Source organism: Miscanthus floridulus, chromosome 19 (genome assembly GCF_019320115.1).
Source record: "Miscanthus floridulus cultivar M001 chromosome 19, ASM1932011v1, whole genome shotgun sequence".
Lineage (NCBI taxonomy): Eukaryota > Viridiplantae > Streptophyta > Magnoliopsida > Poales > Poaceae > Miscanthus > Miscanthus floridulus.
The window spans coordinates 20,547,399-20,568,044 of NC_089598.1; the positions used below are offsets into that span (position 1 = coordinate 20,547,399).

General features: G+C 43.3%; 2 pseudogenes; one reads left to right on the plus strand and one right to left on the minus strand.

Annotated features, from left to right (window-relative positions):
• Positions 1-1,495: 1,495 nt before the first annotated feature.
• On the minus strand, positions 1,496-12,250 carry LOC136529559 (uncharacterized; annotated as a pseudogene).
• LOC136528576 (uncharacterized) lies at positions 9,231-11,338 on the plus strand (annotated as a pseudogene).
• Positions 12,251-20,646: the final 8,396 nt, after the last annotated feature.

Here is a 20,646-nt window from a genome sequence, read left to right on the forward strand (position 1 = left end):
GCTCCCCCATCCCCACACCCCGGCTCATAGCTGCGAATGCTCGACGGACGCCGTGCCCGTCCCACCCGCCCGCCAGTGCTCCCTCCCTCCCTTCCTCCCCTCCCCTCCCCCTCCGCGACCTCCATTGCTACCCCATGCTCCCCAGTGACCCGGTTCCTGCTCCCTCCACCGGATGATGGCAGCGGCTACGATGAGGTAGGTTGGTCATTCTCTGGATCTGAGCCCTCCTCCTTTGGATCCGAGCCCTCCTCCTCCTCTTTCGGATCTGAGGGACGCGGCGGTGGCTAGGGTTTCGACCACCTTTGAATCGTATTCCCTCCTTCCTTGGACGAACTTGAAGGTGATGGGCCAGGGGCTGGAGTAGCCCGCACCTCGAACCCATCCCTTTTGTTGTGTGTACGTTTTTGTTGTTTTTCTCCCATGTCGCAATGAGTTTTTTTTAACTTGCAATGAGTTTTTTTTTGGATGTTGCAATAGATGATTGTCGAATGTTGTAATGGGATTTTTGAGTTGTTGCAACAGATGTTTTCCGAATGTTCCCATTTCCATGTTTCATGATTGATTTTGCGGTGTTGCAATACTACTGCTTGAAATGTTGCAATATATAATTTTCGACCTTGCAGTACATATTTTTTGATGTTGCAGTACATAATTTTCAATGTTGTAGTACATACTTTTTCGATGTTGTAGTACATGTTTTTCAATGTTGCACTACATATTTTTGTGATGTTGCAATATTTATATCCCGTTGTTGCACTACATAGTTTTTCATATATTTTGCAATATTGCACTTAAGTTTTTCGTGCTCTTTTGGAACAGGGACGCGGTGGAGAGCGGAGGACAGGAACGTTCCGTTCTATACACGAGGACGGGTGGGTTCCGTTCTATTCCGTGCAGGGGGCGAGCGAATTTAAGAAGGGGAGCGGCGTCCGTACGCACTCGCGCGCCGGACGTCCGGACGCTAGAATCGCCATTTTACTTTGCAACTTATAACATGCTCTTCAACTTGCTCCTATACAATGAAAATGCAACACATAAGTATCTCTTAAACCTAATAATATACAAATATATTTCATATACAACTATATTAGCTTAATTAATCTGTCTAAATTATAACTATTATTAAAATGAATTCAATTCCAAGGATCCAAACAGGCCCTGGTGTTCGCTTGAACTACTTCAGCAGCACTTTCAAACGAACAGTGTTTTTCTCTCACAACAAATCAGCATAAACCAAATTTCTGTGAAACTACAAGACTACAAAAACTCTTCAAAATAACAGAGAAAAATGTTCACCTGCTGCTCAAATATTCAAGTATATTTTGTAAAATCTTTAACTAAAAAAACATAGGAGCTGGCTTTTCGCTTGGACAAGTTTCTCGTCATCATGCGTGCAACATAATCAGGGTCATCAGTGAAATATTTTCGACCTCTGTGGCGGGATGCCAGTTCAAAATTTCTGAGGGAGCAGGGGTCGCCTGTTATCTTTTCAGCATTAACCCTGTTTCTACACATTATCATCTTCAACATCGCCAGATTCGTGGGCCTCCGCATTCAAATATGCCAATTTGCATGTTTCGGTTGCATTCCTTACACATTTTTAAACAGATTAGGCAGAATAGTGGATGCAAAATCTACATGGGTATATTAACTGCACAAGTGGAGGTTCAAATATTATACGTAACTGAAACAGATGATGAAATTAAAATTGGAATTTGAAGTAGGGGCAGAAACACCAAATTCCCAAATTAAAAATAAATCATCACCAGAGGTTAAAGTAGATGTAAAATAATCACAGCGCAGACCCAAGGTAGTCTCTGTCAAGGTCTGGTATCATAATTAGGGTAGCTGATAATCAGACATCGACATCCTTCATAAAACTGTTATAGCTACTCCCTCCTTCCAAGAATGAGGAACATATTTTGATCAGCAAAAGTCATACAAAATATATTTTGACCCTTAATTTCTTACAATATGTTGCCATTTGCTGAAGTATCAATATCATCTTAAAGGCACTTTAAATACAAATGTATTGATACAAGTTTTATGTCCTAAACTTTTATATAATTTGAATAATTGTTGGTCACAGTTTGTAAATTTTGTCTTTTCCCTATACAAAATGCTTATCATTCAGGAATGGAAGAAGTAAAAGGTAGTGGATGGTGATGAGGGATCAGAAGATATGAGAAAACATGTCTCAATTGTTCATTAGAGGAATAGAGATCTTGGTGAAAAAATGCTCTAAACTTCTCTAATTAAACATCCAAATATTGTCATTCTCTATTCCTGATTTCTCGCTGCCTCGCTGATCAAAGATGGACAGCGGGGTTAGCTTTCTAGAGAGCACAGGATATATAAAAAACTTTGGAGGTTGAAAAGATATAAAGACCTATTTTTATTCAAATGACTCCAAATGAGGATTTAGAGAGTGAGTTTAAGACAGACTCTTAGAGATACTCTTAGACCAGTATTTAAGCAAGGCTTATAATATGAAGAAAAGAAAATAATACCTCAAATACATGTACACACTTTATTCAAGGAAAGTCAAAAAGATTAGTCAGACTTATTTTTGGAATCAGTGATGGTACCATGTCCACACATTAAATACATGGATTTCCATGTACATTATTGTCAATTTGCTATTTATTAGACAATAATTTAGGTCTGGTGCGGTGGTGAGAGCTGTCTTACTGAGTCACCAGGTCGTGGGTTTGAAGCAGCCTCACCGTAGATTTTACGGGAGGATGGCTTGCCTCGGTTTTTCCCTTCTCCAAACCCCACTCATGTGGGAGCCTCTGGCACTGGGTCTGCCCTTTTTTTTAATAATTTAGGTATAGTTTGAAGATAGGTTGGAAGACCACTTTTTACCTATACAAGCATTTCAGATACAGAATACAGAAAACTTAAAATGGTTGAAGCTAAGCAAAAGATACCTGTACCTATAGGTTGATGCTCTTCTCATTCAATACCTTCATCATCATCGTCCCGCTTGTATTTCTTGCCCACTTGGCGTTCAGTTTGAGAATCTGGGACAAAAATCTTGCAGTCCTGCTGCATTCTCCTTTTTGCTGCTTCCTCTTCCTGCCTTTTCAAGGACTCATAATAAGCTTTTATGGCCCCGTTCGTTTGGCTGAAAAAACAAGCCAAAATATTGTCCCAGCTAAAAAAAAAACCCGAACAAGCCGGCTTTTAAGGCCTCATAATAAGCCTTTATGTATTCTTCCTACAGGACAAAAATAAAAAGTAAAATAAAAAAATTCTGAATAGTAGATTCTTTACTGTAAAGTCCAGTATATGTTAATTCGTGAGCTGACCTGTACACTTTGATCATCTTTCCAGTCGTGTTTCTTGTCATCTTTGGTTTCAGATTTTTCAAGTTTTTGTGGCTCAATTTTCACTCCTCTTTGTTCCTTTGTAAGATTCATGCCATCTTTGATCATCCATGGAGGTAAGACTTTCAGTTCAGAACCATTTTTACCTGATTCAACACCTTCTTTCACACCACCAGTCAACAGATAAACTTCAACCTGAAAAATGAAACAGATATCTCACCAATCGAGCAAAGGTATGGCCGTAAAGTGCAACAACTATATGCGACACAAGCTAACAGCCTGTTTGTTTGGCTGTGGCTTATCGTAAACGATCGTAAATTTTCAGCCGGAACAGTATTTTTCTCTCACACAAACCAGCCAGCAGTACTTCTTCACGAACCAGCAACGATACGAACCAGCCAACCGAACAGGCTGTAAGCACATGTGTGGTGACTCCGTATTAAACACATAAATACATTGGTGAGAATTTTTTTAAGAAGATATCGTAACATCATTGAACAAAAGGTACAAATGTGAAAACTTCTGATTCGATTCAAGGAGTTGGATAGTAGGGAAAAGAAGAGTGGACTTCTGTGCAGATGATAGACTAATATGATTCAGAAGTTCATTGGGATATGGAAAAGAGTTGAAATCTAACTTAATTATGTTGGATATACAACCAAGAAGATTCAGTAGCACTCGGAGCTATATGAAAGTCTTACCTTTGTCTCTCCAATGTATGTCGGTGTACCATACTACCCTTGTGAATTCTTTGAAGAACCAGCTGCAGCAGGGTCACCAACTGCAAAAGCACCAATATTTGCTCTTTCCCATGTTTGTAGACTCCCAAACTCAGGTGCAGGCAGATTCTTCACTCTATCAAGTTGTGCAACCAATGGCTTCAATTGCTCCTAATGTAATAGAAAAACAATATAAAGAACATACCTCTGTCAGATTCTTAAATACCAAGAACAAGATTAAGAGACACTGGTTGATAGATCGGTATACATGCAATCACCTCCAAAATGTTGCATATAGAACACTATTCATTATTTTCCCAATAATCTTTTTTTTCTCAATTTCTCATCCAAGTATTTGTAGTGATATCAGTCAAACTATTTCTTGACTCTAGGCAAACAGACTATATAAATTCTAAAAAACTGTAAGTAGACAGTCAAGGACATGAAACGATTGGTTTTATGGGCTGTTTGGATATATATGGCTAGTTACTAGTCGGAGCTAAAAATTAGCCCAAAATTAACTGAAGTTGGCTAGCAACTAGTTGAGGCTTGGCTCAAAAAGTAGCCCACCTATTAGCCCTCTTGTTTCGATGCACAGGGCTAATATTAGCTAGCTAACAATTAGCCCCTTGGTATCCAAACATGCCTTTATAACGGTGAGATATTTGCTATTTACAATATAAAAAATGTGTAATCTCTAATGGTTATAGCAAAGTTGGTGGCATTCATCGTGGTAATGTGCCATTCTTGTCACAGGTGGATGTTCGTATCAGTTTTACAATATTACATCAGTGCAGCTATATATGTGTTCTTGTTTTCTTCCAAACTGTTTGGTTGACTTTCTGTCATACGTCTAATGAAGGGTCCAGATAGGAGCAGGCGGCCCATCCAACCCAGCCGCCAAGGGGGGCAGCCGCGCCACCTGAAGGGGAAGGGCGCGCACGGTGAGGGTGGCCCCCCGCCGCCGCCGACATCCATATCCGGAGGATCGCGAATAAAGGAAAGGGAATAGGAATAGGATCGGTTTAAATTAGTTAGATTGGGAGGAGTCCATATCTATAAGGACTTCCCTCGTTAGATTACTGAAGATGCAAGTCTCCTTAGGACTATAAATAGAGAGACAATGTAATCATTGGGATTAAGAAAGAAAGCCTAAGAGCTTCCCTACCCCTCTCCCCTCTCCCCTCTCTCTCCAGCGCCTCCCTCTCCTCTCTGTCTCTGCGCCACCTCCCTCTCCTCTCTCCCCAAACCCTAGCCGCCACCTTCCCTCCACCATAGCCGCTGCCGCCAGCCCTAGCCACAGCCCCCTCCTCTAGGAGGACTCTTACACTTTCTCAATCAAGCAAAAAAGTATTCCCTTTGTCAACCATCTATTCTCAGCAGCAGTTGTGCTGGAATGCTGAAAACACCTAACATTTTTGTTTCCTTCTATGATATTTGGACTGAGCACGTAAATTTTGGCATTAAAACTTAGAAGAGTTCCAAAGATAACCGAATACTAACTTCAATTCTTTGCTGCATGTCCTTTAATTTCTCACGCCTGCGCTTTCTAACATTGTCATCGCCATCTCCCATTTCCTCAGAAGCAAGTTTGTCACTCTCTGCAACCAGTTCACCATTGCAAGTTTCACAATGGAAGTACTCATCCGTGTAGCTTACCAGTTGTACTGCATCAAAGGCTGAGTATCTGCAGATCAGAAGAAAAAGTTACCAGAGCGCACCAGTTATCTGCCTAGCATGAATAAACTAGACGAACACATACTACCTTTTATTACAGCTAGGGCATATATAGTGTTGAATTGTATTTCTGCTGTCCAATTCATCCTCATATTTTTTCTTCATGCGGCGAATCCGGTACCTTACAACATCACAGATCTGTGTTTTGGGAGGACAAACATCCATTATAATTTGTATTGGATTACAGAACAAGAGGCAGAGGAAAGATGAATGGGGACATAATGCTCTTAGTATAATAGTGAGTTTCATACACAGTAAATATCAACAAACTGATGAAAATGTAAATGATAACTAAACTCGAGAAACCACCAGTGACGTTTTTGCATTGATCCGTTGCCCGAAACTAAAACAAACAGGTCAATGGATTTAAAATTGAAGACTTGTATTGCTTGAGAGCAAACAAAGGGCGAGATGTAAACAATTGAAAGCAGGTGCTCTATATGTTAGTGTATATATATCAAGTTAAACAAGCTTTTGTACATGTGTTACTCTTTAATATCACTTTTGCACTCACGCCCTAGAACCCAGCATGGACTACTAAGACTAGGCCCAATTAAAGCTTCGCTTGTAAGGTAAATGTTACAAATAATGGAGGTCAAATATTTTTCCTACAATGCTAAAATTATCAAACATAAAGAAGGATTAACTCATGATAATACAGTACTAATAAAATTTCTCCCTCTTTGCAATCAAGGCCAATTCATTAAGAAACATAACAGGAGAATCCCAAAGCATTAGTAGTCTATAAAATAAATGTACTTCGTCATTGTTCAGGGAAAATTTGAAAAAGGTACTTCCGGCAAGAAATTAAAGGCAACATACAAATATCTTGTTCTTTTTCTAAAAAAACAGTCTTATCTATAAAAACAATAACAACTTAATGGCATAGGTTTTAGAAGACTAACCTGAGCATAATCCAAGCAACAGTATGAATGTGTGTGCATCTTTACTTTCTTTTCTCCCTCCTTAGCAACTGGTTGACCATCATTAGCAGCTGCAGCAGCAGCATTATGTGCTTTTGCGTTTTTTGCTGACTGCAGCAACAAAGATCAAAGCAAATACAAAATCAGATAAGATAAGAAGACAAGGAACCACACCCAAAGGAAACACGAGTCATGAAATCATAAGATATTCATTGGCACACTTTCAGATGGCGAGAAATGCAAATTTCTTCAGCCAGCCACCAACTTCATGATTATAGATGAATAAATTTCTGTCCACCTACATACCTAGTTACTTGATAAGCGCCACACACATTTTCAAGGCATGACAATGTTGAATTATCTTCCTTACAGCTTAACGCCATTTAAGTAAATAGACAACAAGGACATTTTGTCACCAGTTGGCGGTTGGAACTTGCTCATATCTACAAAAGGGAATCACAGCTATGCATGTTCAACAACAGATCAATACACACAGAAAAACTAACCTCCTTCCGATGATCCCTCGTGACTAGTTTCTCCTCTTCAAAGAAACGGAGAATGCGACGCAGCTGTTTCGAGTGGAGCTTCAATGCTTTAGCCAAATCTTCCTCCCGGACCCACTGCCATCTGAGGTGGAAGTAGAATACTTTTTGCATAAATCAAACAGACCCAAAAAAAATCAAATAGGTGGTTAGGTTACACCACAAAAAAACCTATGTTGCATGGATACGTTGGTGTGGGTGAGGCCTCATATCGCGTACCGGATACGTATCAGTGTTATTAAGTCGTCTGACTAATTGCAATTTGTCGACCTTATCGGTTCCCCGGCACTGAGCTAGAGCGACTAGAAACCAAGTCATCCGATGGCCTGTTGGCCGTTAGGCTCATTGTTTTTTTGGTCTCCCCCTCCCTCCCTACCAGCTGCCTGCCTTAGCAGCAGGTCTCGCCGTCTCAGCAGCGCACCCTCTCTAGCTACAGGTGCCTCCTCCCTCTCTAGCCACAGGCGCCTCCTGCTGAAAGGGATTTGAAAGATAAGCACCTCATCCAACTGTTAGTGTACATCCTCCTTCTCCGCTTCTTGCTGTTAGCTCTCGTTCTTCTTGCTTTCTAGCTCTATTTTGGCCGCTCTTTGCTTGCCTTAAAACTTGAATATGGAGTTTTGAGCACTTCAGAAATCAGACCTCGGCAGTAAGTGATCAAGTGACTATACATTCTATCTTAAAATTTGGTTCAAATAGCCTTTATACTACATGCTATATAGTATATCGGTCCTGGTACATAGAGGACGACTAGGGTCGACTAGGCTCGACTAATCGAGCTTATCAACAACTAGTCACCTTATCGGTGCCATGGCAACTAGGGTTTGATTAGATGATTTGAAAACACAGATACATATCTTCCGAGTATCTGTTTTTTTAATTAATTTCGCGAATATTGAGTATGTCAGCTGAAACGTATCTGCAATGTTTTATTGTTACCAGTTTTAATATGTGTGATTATCTTTACATTTTAAAATGGTAAAAAGTATCCAGTTTTTTTGGGAAACTGCTGCATACGTGCTACATAGCAGAAAACTAATCAAGCATCCAAAAGTATAGCATGAGTGCGGTGTCACTGGACCAGCAGGTGAGGTGTGTTGATGGCATATGAAGGCAAGGTGCTCGTGCAAACTTGAAGACTAGCAGCAAATTATTGAGAAGACAGCAAAGTTCGAAAAGGCGACGCCTCATCCCTGCCTAGCCGCGATTAATCGCTAGTCGAGGGGTTCCCGCCTGGCCTACGGGGTAGGCGGACACCTAGGCGGGCGGAGCGCCTCGGCGGCGCAAGGCGGCGCCTCGGCATCGATTCGGCGGCGCTGAAGCGGTCTAGGCGACGCGGAGGTGGACGCGGCGACCGAGCGCGCGAAAAATTGACGCCGCGGGTGAGCGCGCGCGCAGCTGGCTTCGGGTGCGGGAAAAGAAGGCTCGGGCGCAGGAAGGATAAGAGGGAGAAGGGGGAAAAGGACGCGCCTACTTGCTTCCCGCTCTCCGACGGCCGCTCACCTCCCTGCGACCCCGCCGGGAAGCCGCTCCCGCCAGCTACGCTCCTCCCCACTGGGCAGGTGGCCCCGCAGGCCGCACTCCTCCCCGCCGAGCTCGTGGTACCGTCGGTCGCGCTCCTCCCTGCCGAGCTCGTGGCCCCGCAGGCCGCGCTCTTCCCCGCCGAGCTCGTGGTCCCGTCGATCGCGCTCCGCCCCGCCTGGAAGCTCCTCCCCGCCGGTCTCTTCATCTCGCCAGGCGCTCCTCCCTGTCGGTCTAGTCCTCCTGCCGGGTGCTCCCTTCCCCGCCGGACACGTCCTGCCGCCGCCTAGTACCCTCCCGCCGGTCTCCTCCCTAAGCTGAAGCCCCAAGGCCCAAGGTCTGTATGTCCTCCCCTGCTCCTCTCCTCTGTTAGCTTTGAAGTGCTCTGAAGTCTGAAATCTGAATGACATACTTGACTGAATCTGAATGACATGTATGTATTTGTAATTTGTTGGCTGCATGTATATTACAGTATGTATCTGATTGACTGAATCTGAACTCTAAAGCCTGCTCCTCTTTTGTTTGACTGAATCATTTGTTGGCTGCATGTATCTGTGTTTGCGTGAACTCTGAATTTATAGCTGATTGCTGCTCGAGCTCCCTGCTTGGCTGTTGCTGTCTACTCTACTCACTGCCTCCTCTATCCTCTGAATGAATCTGAAATTCTGAATGTATCATGTATGTCTGATCTGAAGATAGAGACACTGATCTGTCCTCTGAATCTGAATGTATGCCTACTCTGATTCTCTGAATGTTAGATTGTTAGCTAATATGTTTACTCTGAATGCTTGCTGTTATTTGGTAATATTGTTGTCACCTATTAATTGTTATTTGCTCTGAATGCCTAATTTCAATGCATGAATGCCTGAATGTTACTCTGAATGCCTGAATGTAGGATGTGTGACCGATTGTTTTAGCTGATTTGCTACATGTCAGATGTGTCACACACAAGTGAAGTCATCTTTGAACTAGTGGACAAAGCAATTGAAGACATTGGTCCAGATAATGTGGTTCAAGTAGTGACAGACAATGCCTCTAACAACATGGGAGCAAAGAAGCTATTGCTTGAGAAGAGACCTCAGATCTTTTGGACCTCTTGTGCAACTCACACAATCAACTTGATGCTCCAAGGAATTGGCAACATGGCTCGGTTCAAGAAGGTGATGGACCAAGCAAAGGCATTCACCATATTTGTCTATGGGCACACTATAACATTGGAGTGCTTGAGATACTTCACAGAGGGGAAAGAGATAATAAGGCCAGGAGTGACTAGGTTTGCTTCAACCTCTCACTTTGAACAGCATACAAGAGAAGAATGACCAGTTAAGAAAGATGGTGGTTCATAGTAGGTGGGACTCATTGAAGCATGTGAAATCAAAGAAAGGAAAAGATGCCACATCAATTATGTTGAATCCAACCTTTTGGAAGGATGTCAAGCTAACATTGACTGTTTTTGAGCCATTGGTCAAAGTTCTCCGTTTGGTTGATGGGGATGTGAAGCCATCCATGGGTTTTGTTTATGGACAACTACTAAAAGCAAAGAGAGAGATCAAAGAGGCCTTCGGCAATAATGAGTCCCGGTTCAAGGAGGTAATTGCTGTTATTGACAAGAAGATGAAAGGAAGACTTGATTCTCCATTGCATTTGATAGCTTATTTGCTGAATCCACACTATAGTTATAATAACCCATCAATCTTTGATGAGCCCACAATAACAGAAGGATTTATCAATTGTGTGGAGACTTTTTATTATCATGATGAGGATAAGCAACATCAGGCTGCCAACATTGACTTGAAAAAGTTTTAGAATAGAGAAGGACCATTTAACAAGAAGCTTGCAAGGACTTTTGAAAACTTTGATTACAACACAGGTAGAGGTACTTGTTATTACAATAAATTTGATTACAACATGGTTGTTTGCTGTTTTCATCTAACAATAAATTGCTACTAACTAATAGAGGTGTTTTTCATTTATTTTAGTATCATGGTGGCGGTTGTATGGAACTGAAACACCAACTTTACAGAAGATGGCTACAAGGATCCTATCTTTGACATCAAGCTCTTCTGGTTGTGAAAGAAATTGGAGCAGGTTTGAAGGGGTTAGTACCTGTCTACCTGAAAATTGCAGCAGCATTACAATTAAATTGCAGAACTAAAAATGCTCTTATTTTAAATTTATAGATACACACTAAGAAGAGAAATAGGCTTACTATAGCCCGCCTGAATAAATTGGTCTATATTCAATTCAACTCCAAGCTGATTAATAAGAATGAAAAGATCAAGTCAAAGAAGATCAGTGATGTTCTCTTGTCTAATGATACAACTGAAGCTCAAGGTTTTCTGCATGAGAATGGAGATGATTGTGCATTAGTTGTCTATAGAGATGAGGAAGATGAGATGGAAGGTACAGGGATACCTTGGTCTGTTATTGGAGATGCAGTGGGAGCATAAGAATAACTTGAGCTACGTAGAAGTGCAAGAGTGAGACAGCTTTATGAAGGAGAAGAATTTGACTCCGAAGAAGAACAGTTTGATGAAGATGAGGATGATTATGTGGAACCCTATTGAAGAAGAAATATGACATGGTAGTGGGGCCTTTTTATCATGTCATGGTTTATCTTTTATCATGTATGTCTGAAACTTATGAACTGCTGTTGTGTGACTGTATTTTTCTTTTTTTGTGAGAACTATGTGGTCTCTGAACAAGACCTTTATTTATGAATTATGTTGTGCACTTATACTGTTGTCCTGTACACTTGTTTGTGCTTTAAAATTTGTAATTACTAGCAGCTGATATGGTTTGTTCATGGATGGGAGATGGCTGAAATTATTTAGATAAGTGTCAACTTGCTATTTTCTATTTTTTGATGAACTGCTTGCTGTCTATTGAGTATTTACAAGCTGTCAATCCTTACAGTAGGAACTAGGAACAAGCTCTCTATTGATTATTGAGCCTAAGCCAATAAGCCACTAAGGCATGTCTACTGCCCTCTCTTTTATATACTGTATTCAACTACTCTATGCTTCTATTTAACTAATTTATTTAGTATTTTTTGCTATATATAATATATATATATATATGTTGTGTGCTAAATTGACAAAACATCTAGAAAAATGCCTTGAAACGCCTAGGCTGGCCTAGGCTAGCCTAGGCTCTAGGCTATGGGTCAGCGCCTAGAAAGAGCCTAGCGCCTTCTTGAACTTTGGAAGACTAACGGTTCAACAGAAATAGTCGCAACCGGTACCTGGTGAGCGCGTCTAGGATGACGATGGCCATGCCGTGGTTGTCTCCGTGGGAAGTCTTGGGCTGGTTGTCACCCTTCATGGAAACATAGTAGAAGGCATAGGCCGCCAGCCTCACCAGCCTGCAAGAAAACCAACCCACCCGATCTCGCACAGAGGTCAGCAACGGCTGTAGCTAGGGTTTCGATAATGGAGTAGGGTCAGGGCTCACCGGTTGAGGGGCTCGATGGAGCTCATGGTGGCAAAGACGACACCGGCGCGCCGATGTGAGGGTGGTCGGGGTTCTGATTGCCTGCTTACGGCATAGGGGGGCAGGAGGAGGGGTGCTGGATCGCGCCGGCCGTAGCCCACACCGGTCGGATCGGAGGGGAAAGGGCGAGCGAGAGATATGGCCCTGTTTGGGACAACTTATATCAACCTCACTTTGAATCAAAGCTAGATTCATATCACAGTTGGCTTCTGCAAGAATCCAATGGCAAAAGTCGCATCGTTTGGGGGATTCGTGGCCACGGCTTCGTCTTTTCGCTGGGGTGACGCGCTGCTCGAATCGACCGTCTCCTCCAGCAAGTCCCGAGTGGGGACAACCACCAGTGTAGGGGTGAAGATAGTCGGCAGAGCGAGGAAGGGGAGCTCCATGGTGGCATGAGGAAGCAGAGCTTCGTGGTGGCGCGGGGACGAAGATGACCTCCAAAATGAGGGGGGAGCCGACTTCAGCGTGGAGGACAACAACGACAATCGACAAGGCAGAGGCGGGGGTGGAGGCGGAGGATAGGACGATGACGAGGGAGATTTCAGGGCTATTTGGTACAATATTTGAGAATCACTTCATGAATATGCCGGACATGTTTGGTCATTCTGATTCTGGAAGCTCATTCTTCGATAGGAGTGATTCTGTGGCTGAAAATAATTTTCTTTAACTATTTAGCATAAACTCTTGAAATCATGATGGAAAATCACTTCACAGAATTAGGAGAAGCTACTTTTTTCAGCTCTCAGCCTCCTAGTTCATTTTAGAGAATCACTTTACGGAATCAGCAGAGAATCACTTCTCTCTAAAAAAATGTTTGGTAGAGCTCTGCCAAATGGGACCGCAGAGTAAGAATCAGCTCTAGGAGTTTTGCCATCACTTCATGAATCACGGAGATAAGAAGTTGGGCTAGGTCAGTCTTAACCCAAAATTACTCGACAATTTCCATATCTCCATCTAGGCACTGGGAGGGCTATTTGGAGGGGTGCCATGATGTAGTCTCTTAGTGTTTGGATGCATGTCTAACTGTTAAGCTAGGCTCATAGCAGTTAGCATCAAAGTGAAGCCAAAGTGTAGAGGCCTATGAGTATCCATCCTTCCCGTTGTAATTGGCTCAACGACGTTAAGCCAAAGATCCAAATTGAGCCAACCAGCTCTATACCACTTGAAGGGGCCGTGATGCTTAAGAGGGGATGAATTAGGCAACTTAAAAATTGTTACTAACTATGGCCTCTAATTTTCTACTAAGCAAAACCTATGTAAAGATAAACTATCTAGATGTGCAACTAAGATTTTGCTAGGTGTGTTGCTATCTCTACCACAAAAGAGTTATGCAACCTAGGTTTCAATCCTATCAACTAGCATATCCATTAAGTTAGGAAGGTAAAGCACACAACCAAGGCATATAATATAAATGTGGAAAGTAAAAGGCGATAGAGATGCAAACTCCTGTTCGACGATGCTGATATTTATACTGAGGTATTGAGAAGCACGCAAACTTTCCCTTAGCCCTCGTTAGAGCCCCTCGTAAGGATGTCCTCGCAAGGGCCAAGCTCTTGGTCGAGTAACTCTGTGAATACCCCTAGGTCTTTCTGGGTCTCCAGAATAGCCTCTCCCAGACCACTCCCCGCCGTCTTCACTATCGAGCTTTCATTCGAACCGCCATAGGCCTCGTTCCCTCCGGTAGATGGTGGCAGCCACACCACAAACGTTGTTGGTGTGATCTTGCAAGACTACAAACCCCTCTAGTATATAATATGGTGCGTGCAAGCACCGAGTGGTAAGATGTATGCAAACCTCACCAAACATTAGGTCTAAACCTTGAGAAAGCGTAATTAAGCGGGTCTAACTAGCCTAAGCACTTCACAAAGCCCTACACTAATCATCTAATTTTCTCTTAAGCACTTGTGGTGGTTAAAGCACTTGGTGAAGTGTCTCAACACTCCTATATATTTAGCACACTCCAACTCCCTCCATTTGACCAGCCATGGGGTATAAATAGCCTCCAAAAAACTAGCCATTGGGAACCTACACATGCCTGCTGCGCAGCCAACAGACGGTCTGATGGGTTATCATCGAACAGTCTGATGCCCTGTCCCGTAGAGGACCGTTGAACTAGTCATTAGTCGACCATTGGGCGCCCCTTAGTAGCAAGGTCTGATGCAACTCGTCAGAGCAGTCTGACGCTGTAGGGTCGAGATGGTAGACTAGAGGACGGTGAATAGTCCTTTCTAAAAAATAATCGCTCCGGCTAATCGAAACAAATGCAAAATTAAAACTATTAGTCTAGCTAAGACTATACCCTTCTATCTAAGTTCACAAGCACCTTATATAGATCCTAATATGAGCAACTAAGGTGCTGAGCTAGGAAGAGCTCACCTAAACAATTCTAGTTAGCAAGGTCATACAAACCTATGTGACTAGTACTCAAACAACTAGGTAGCTCCTACACATGCTAGTATGCAAAGCGCACAAAGCCTAAGCTCACTAGCAATGCTCAATAGCAAGGCTACACAAGCCAAATTAGAGAGATCAAATTACCTAGCTACACAAACTAAGCAATGTAACTATCAAGGCTACTCAAGCCAACTAGTTACGTAAGAGAGCAACTAATTTACTACTAAAGTAAACTAGCTACACAAAAGCAACAACACAAGCACAATATATGAATGAATAAATACAAGCTTGTGTATGGAGATTGCAAACCTACGGAAAGATGATGACATGGTGATTTTTATCCCGAGGTTCAGTGGTTTACCAACCACTTAATCCCCGTTGAGACAAGCTCTAAGGTTGCTACCGGTCCTCTTGCTAGTGGTGACCCACAAGTCACACTCCCACGTGAAGTGCTTACCACAAGCTCTAGGACTTGACATGGCCGGACCACTTGACGCTCTTCATGTCTCGCTCTACTAGAGTTGCTCTTCATGGCTCCCACGGGGCGAGCACAACACCCCTCACAATCACTTCTTCAGAGCACCACATAAGCTTCTTACAAGCCTCACGATGGAGACACGCCACCAAGCCATTTAGGAGGTGGCAACCTCCAAGAATAACAAGCATCACCAGCTTGCAACTCGATCACCTAGTACCACTTGAAGCAATCACTCAATGCAATGCACTAGGAATCGCTCTCACAATTAATTGGATGATCACTATCAAGCGTATGTGAGTTAGAAGCCCAAGGCGCTCAACCACCCCAAGGGTCAGCCGCCCCTCTATTTATAGAGGAGTGGGAGAAACTAGCCATTTTCTCCTTTCACTCGAGCTGTAATGGCTATCCCAAACAGTCTGGCCTTCTCTACGAACTGGTCGCTAGGCACAAAATTTGAACCGTGGACTGTCCACCCCTTGGGCCTGGATTATCCACCGTTGATCCCCAACGGTTAGGACCAAAGTCTAGCAGCTCTACACCTAGCCAAAACTGACCAGTAGACAGTCTACCACATAGGCGTGGACTGTTTGCGAGCACCTTTTCGGTGTACATCGGGCACAACAGTGCCCTCGCTGCCTCTGGAACTGCCTAGTGGTCCCATCGCCCAGGCTGGTGGTCCCACTATCAGGCATTGGTTGCCTGCACCTACCACACTAGTGCACCTAGTGGTCCCACCACCAAAGCTAACGGTCCCACCGCTAGGGTAACAGACAACAGCCCCAACAAGCGCCTTTCGCCACCTTTCTCAACACCTTCTTCACCACCGGTTTCAACCGATCTCAAGATGTTTTGCGAACCTTTGAAAACCTGCTAACCTCAAGTGTTGTCCCACAAGACAACCACCACCTTAAGTACATGTTAGCATTTTCACACATCATTTCACAAAGGTTTTAAACTTATTTTTCAAGCCACTCGATCCTAGCATCGCATGCAAAGTTAGATTGCTCGAGTGGCACTAGATGACCGATATGCAAATAAGTTTGCCCCTCTTGATAGTATGACCATCTATCCTAAACCCGTTCATACACTTCTCTACACAACCTTTGACCGGTGAAATAAAATGCCCTGCAAATATACCTTTGCCTTGCGCATTCCATTTCATCTCCTCCAATGTTGATGCCACACAAGCACCAACCATCATCACCAAATGATATGATTCACTTCATATCATCATGTGACCTTATTGGTTCATCAATCTCAACTTCACTTGCTCTTCACCGTTGCCTTGGTCCATCGGCGCTAAGTCTTCGCTCAAGCTTCCCCACCACATGCGGTTTGTCGCTTCAAAGCCTCTGACTTTGCCCTTCACGCTTGTGACTGGTCCATCGATGCTAAGACTTGTCTTGATCTTCTCCACCTAGCCACATGACTCTATGCCATGTCTCATATGTAATGAGCTCCTTCATCACATGTGTGAGCATTGCAACATATCCATGCCATTTTCACCTCCATGGCATAGGTTGCTCACACTAGTGCACCTATGAACTAATTTCCTATGTATCTCACACAAACACATATTAGTCCACCTAGGTTGTCACTCATTTAACAAAACCAAACAAGGACCTTTCAGATGCCCAAAAATCCTCTCTAGAACCTCTCTGAATGTCATCAGACACATCATTAATGGTCCCATGCTGCGTCGTAGCATCGGTCCGATGCCTCTACATGGCTTGAACTATGAGAGATTATGGTCGATGCTCTCCCTATCCTTGATCTGATACACTGTTGGATGCCCCTAGACACTTGTCTGCTAGGGTTTAGTGGTGTATGGTCTGATGACCCTAAGGGTTTAGTTCAATGCCTCTATCCGATGCCCTTCTGACCTCTTTATCAATTTGTTTCTTTGTGATCTTTGTATCCGTCTTGGTTCCATATTGTGTCTTGGACTTTTGCATGTCTTGTGGGTCTTCAGCTCTACTCCTAATGCCTTGATTTGAGGTGTTGATCATTGTTGGTATTTATTAACTTGTCACTTATTTAGTAGACACCTATTATAAACCTATGAAAGACCCTTGTTTGGTTTTGGTAATTGAGTGACAACCTAGGTGGACTAATTGTGTTTAATGTGAGATACACAAGTGATTAATCCACATGTATACTTGTGTGAGCAACTCATGCCATGACTGTGAAGATGGCTTGGATTTGTTGCAAGGCTCACACATGTGATGAAGGAGCTCATTGCATATGAGACATGACATTGAGTCATGTGACTAAGGTGGAGAAGATCAAGACAAGACGTGGCTTGATAGACCGGTTGCAAGCATGAATGGCAAGTTAGAGGCTTTGGAGCAATGGACCACATGGCGGTGAAGCTTGAGCAAGACTTGGCGCCGATGGACGTAGGCAACGGTGAAGAGCAAGTGAGGTCAAGATCGATGAACCAATAAGGTCACATGATGATATGAAGTGGATCATATCATTTGTTGATTGTGTTGGTGCATGTGTTGCATCGACATTGGAGGAGATGGAATGGAATGCGTAAGACAAGGTATATTTGTAGGGAATTTCATTTCACCGGTCATAGGTGTGTAGAGAAGTTTATGACCGGGTTTAGAATAGATGGCCGTACTATCAAGAGGGGCAAACTTGTTTGCATATCGGTCATCTAGTGCCACTTGAGCGATCTAACTTTGCGATGTTGCTAGGATCGAGTGGCGTGGTGAATTGAGTGACTAATCCTTTAAAAAATATTTTTGAAAATGCTAACACACTTGCACTTGGTGGTGTACACTTGGTCATGTTGGCACATTTGTAAAGGAGAAGTTGTTGGAGTTGAATTGGATCAACTTGGAGAAGGGAGAAAGGTTTTTCGGTGTGCTCTAAACTATGCGATGGTCCTTGGATTGGAATTCTACTTTGATCCATTGTGATTTGGATCAAATATACAAGTGAGATGTGTTGCCCTCTGAGTATGCTTTCCAAAATGTCCAAGATCATCGAAATCACACTTCGAAGCTAAGAGTTATAGCTATTTTAGCAATGAAAGGTCTGTGACCGGACTCTGCGATTGGACGCATCCGGTTAGCACCTACGAGTCCAATCATAGAGTATGGTCAGTGTTTTTAACGCGTCCAAGAGCGACCAGACACACAGAGAGTCCGGTTAGTGATGACCTGATGCGTCTAGTCATCAAAAGAGCTCTCTAGAACCTCTAGAAGTGATTGGACTCTAGGAGAGTCAAGTCCAGTCCTAGGAGAAAGAAGAGTTCATTCAGTTGTGTAGAGATGCGTTGGTGACCGGACTCGGCCTCGGCGCGTCCGGTCACTAGACCTAGGCGCGTCTGGTCAGAAGTATGCGTGTGTAGGAGCTAGCCATTGGCGAGCAACGGTCATCTTTGAATGGCTACTACACGTGGTGTATGAGGAGTGACCAGACTCTACGACCTACGAGTCTAGTCACTGCAGCAGTGAGTCCGGTCAGTACAAAAAGTGCCTAGTGAAGGGGGTAACGACTATTTTAGGACTTAGGGCTATAAAAGGAGTCTGTGGCTGGCCTTGGCACATGTTTGGCACCATTGGGACTTAGTGTCTATGCTTAGGGAGTGCTAGGAGAGCCTATAACTCACTTGTGCACATAGTGATTGCATCCGATTACGAGTGAGCGATTCTAGCACGATTGCATTGAAAGATTGCATCGAGCGGCACTAGGTGATCGAGTTGCAAGCTGGTGGTGCTTGTTACTCTTGGAGGTTGTCACCTCCTAGACGGCTTGGTGGTGGTCTCCGTCGAAGCATGCAAAGAAGATTGTGCGGTGCTCTGGAGAAGTGATTGTGAGGGGGATTGTGCTCACCCCATGGGAGCCACGAAGAGCAACTCTAGTAGAGTGAGACGCGAAGGGCGACAAGTGGTCTGGCCGGGTTGTCGATGGTCACTAACATCAATTATAAACCATCAACATAACCTTTATTTATACTTAATTCCATCACCAAACATTGTTATAGGGGTTTAAACTAATAAATTCCATGAGTTTTTATGAATCCATGTTTTTAGCAGGGTTTATCTAGAAAACCGTCAAGGGGGACCTATTCGTCAAAGGAAATTATAGAATTCCACCACGTAAACAGCGTGGGAAGATTCTAGAAGACTCCAGGAGGCTCTCCACCGAAGCAGACCCTAAGGGGCTGCCATGTGGGGCCGCCTAGCCCCACCTACAGGCCACTCGGCCCCTAGGCCCACCTGTCAGCCTCTGCATCGCAATATTGGTTCTCCACCGCCTCTTAGGTTGCATCTACGCTGTCCTTTAAGTTAGTTTGATCCAAGAGCTCATGTTGGATGCTTCGGCCCATATATACCAGCCCCTGCCACCCTCCCTGGGGCCATCCTAAAACCCTAATTCATATTATGAGGATCAGAGCCAGCTATCAAGAGAAGATTAGTCCTCCATAGGATCTAATCTTGTAAATAATAGTGAGATAGAGAGTGAGGGAAGAGTTTGGAGGAGATGCTGGCCTGTTGGTGCTCTCTCTATGGCTTGTACCTTGGCGGATCCAAGTTCTACTTGAGCTTGCCTTTGAGATTTCTTTGGTAATCAACTTCTAATTCAAGTAAGTAATTGTTTATATTGTTCATCAGGATCAAGACTCTCTTTTGAGTGCTTTAATCTATAGATGCTCTAGGTTCAAGTATTAATCATAAGTGTAAGCGTGGTGCTTAGACTTAGATTAATCGTGGATGCACCCTACATTCTGGATGGTGGTAGATCGCGTGTGTGACATCAGTTCTATATAGTCTATACTATATAGCTTCATTGATCCTTTGTAGTCCACCTCCATCTGTAGGCACAAGTAGGACGCGGTTACGAAGGAAAGCATCCTCTGCTGGTGTCTTTCTCTAGCAATGTCCCTAGTTGAATAGTAGAAGACATAGCTTACCCAAGTCAGAACTAGAGAACCTTGGTTTTCCTCTCTACACTCCTATTTATCTCAACCTTGTTGCTACCCCTAGTTAAGTTAGATCATAGTTAGTCTCACACATTTCCCTATAGATACGATACTTAGAATACTTTCGGATAAAAGCTACAGCAGTATCTGTGCGCTTGCGGATTTATCTGTGTGCGTTAAATATACCAACAAGCTTTCTGGTGCCATTGCTAGGGAAACGATTGCTGAATTAACTTCGAGCCTAGCTTAACATTTTATTTTTTATTCTTTCTTTTATTTTACTTTTTCTTTTAGCATGGATTCCACTCTTATCTATCAATATGCTAAACCCACGAGCACAAGCCTAGAGCCACCAAAATCTTCAGAGCCTATCCTAACACCTGGCTATGAGTTGTGCCCGTGCTTTATAAAATTGATACGGGATAAATCCTTCTTGGGAGAAGGCAACAAAAAACCCATACTCACACCTACAAGAGTTTGAACAGACCTGTGTATGCTTGCGTATCGCTGGCATGTCTGACAAAACCATAAGATGGAAGTTATTTTTGTTCTCTTTGACGGGAAAAGCTAAA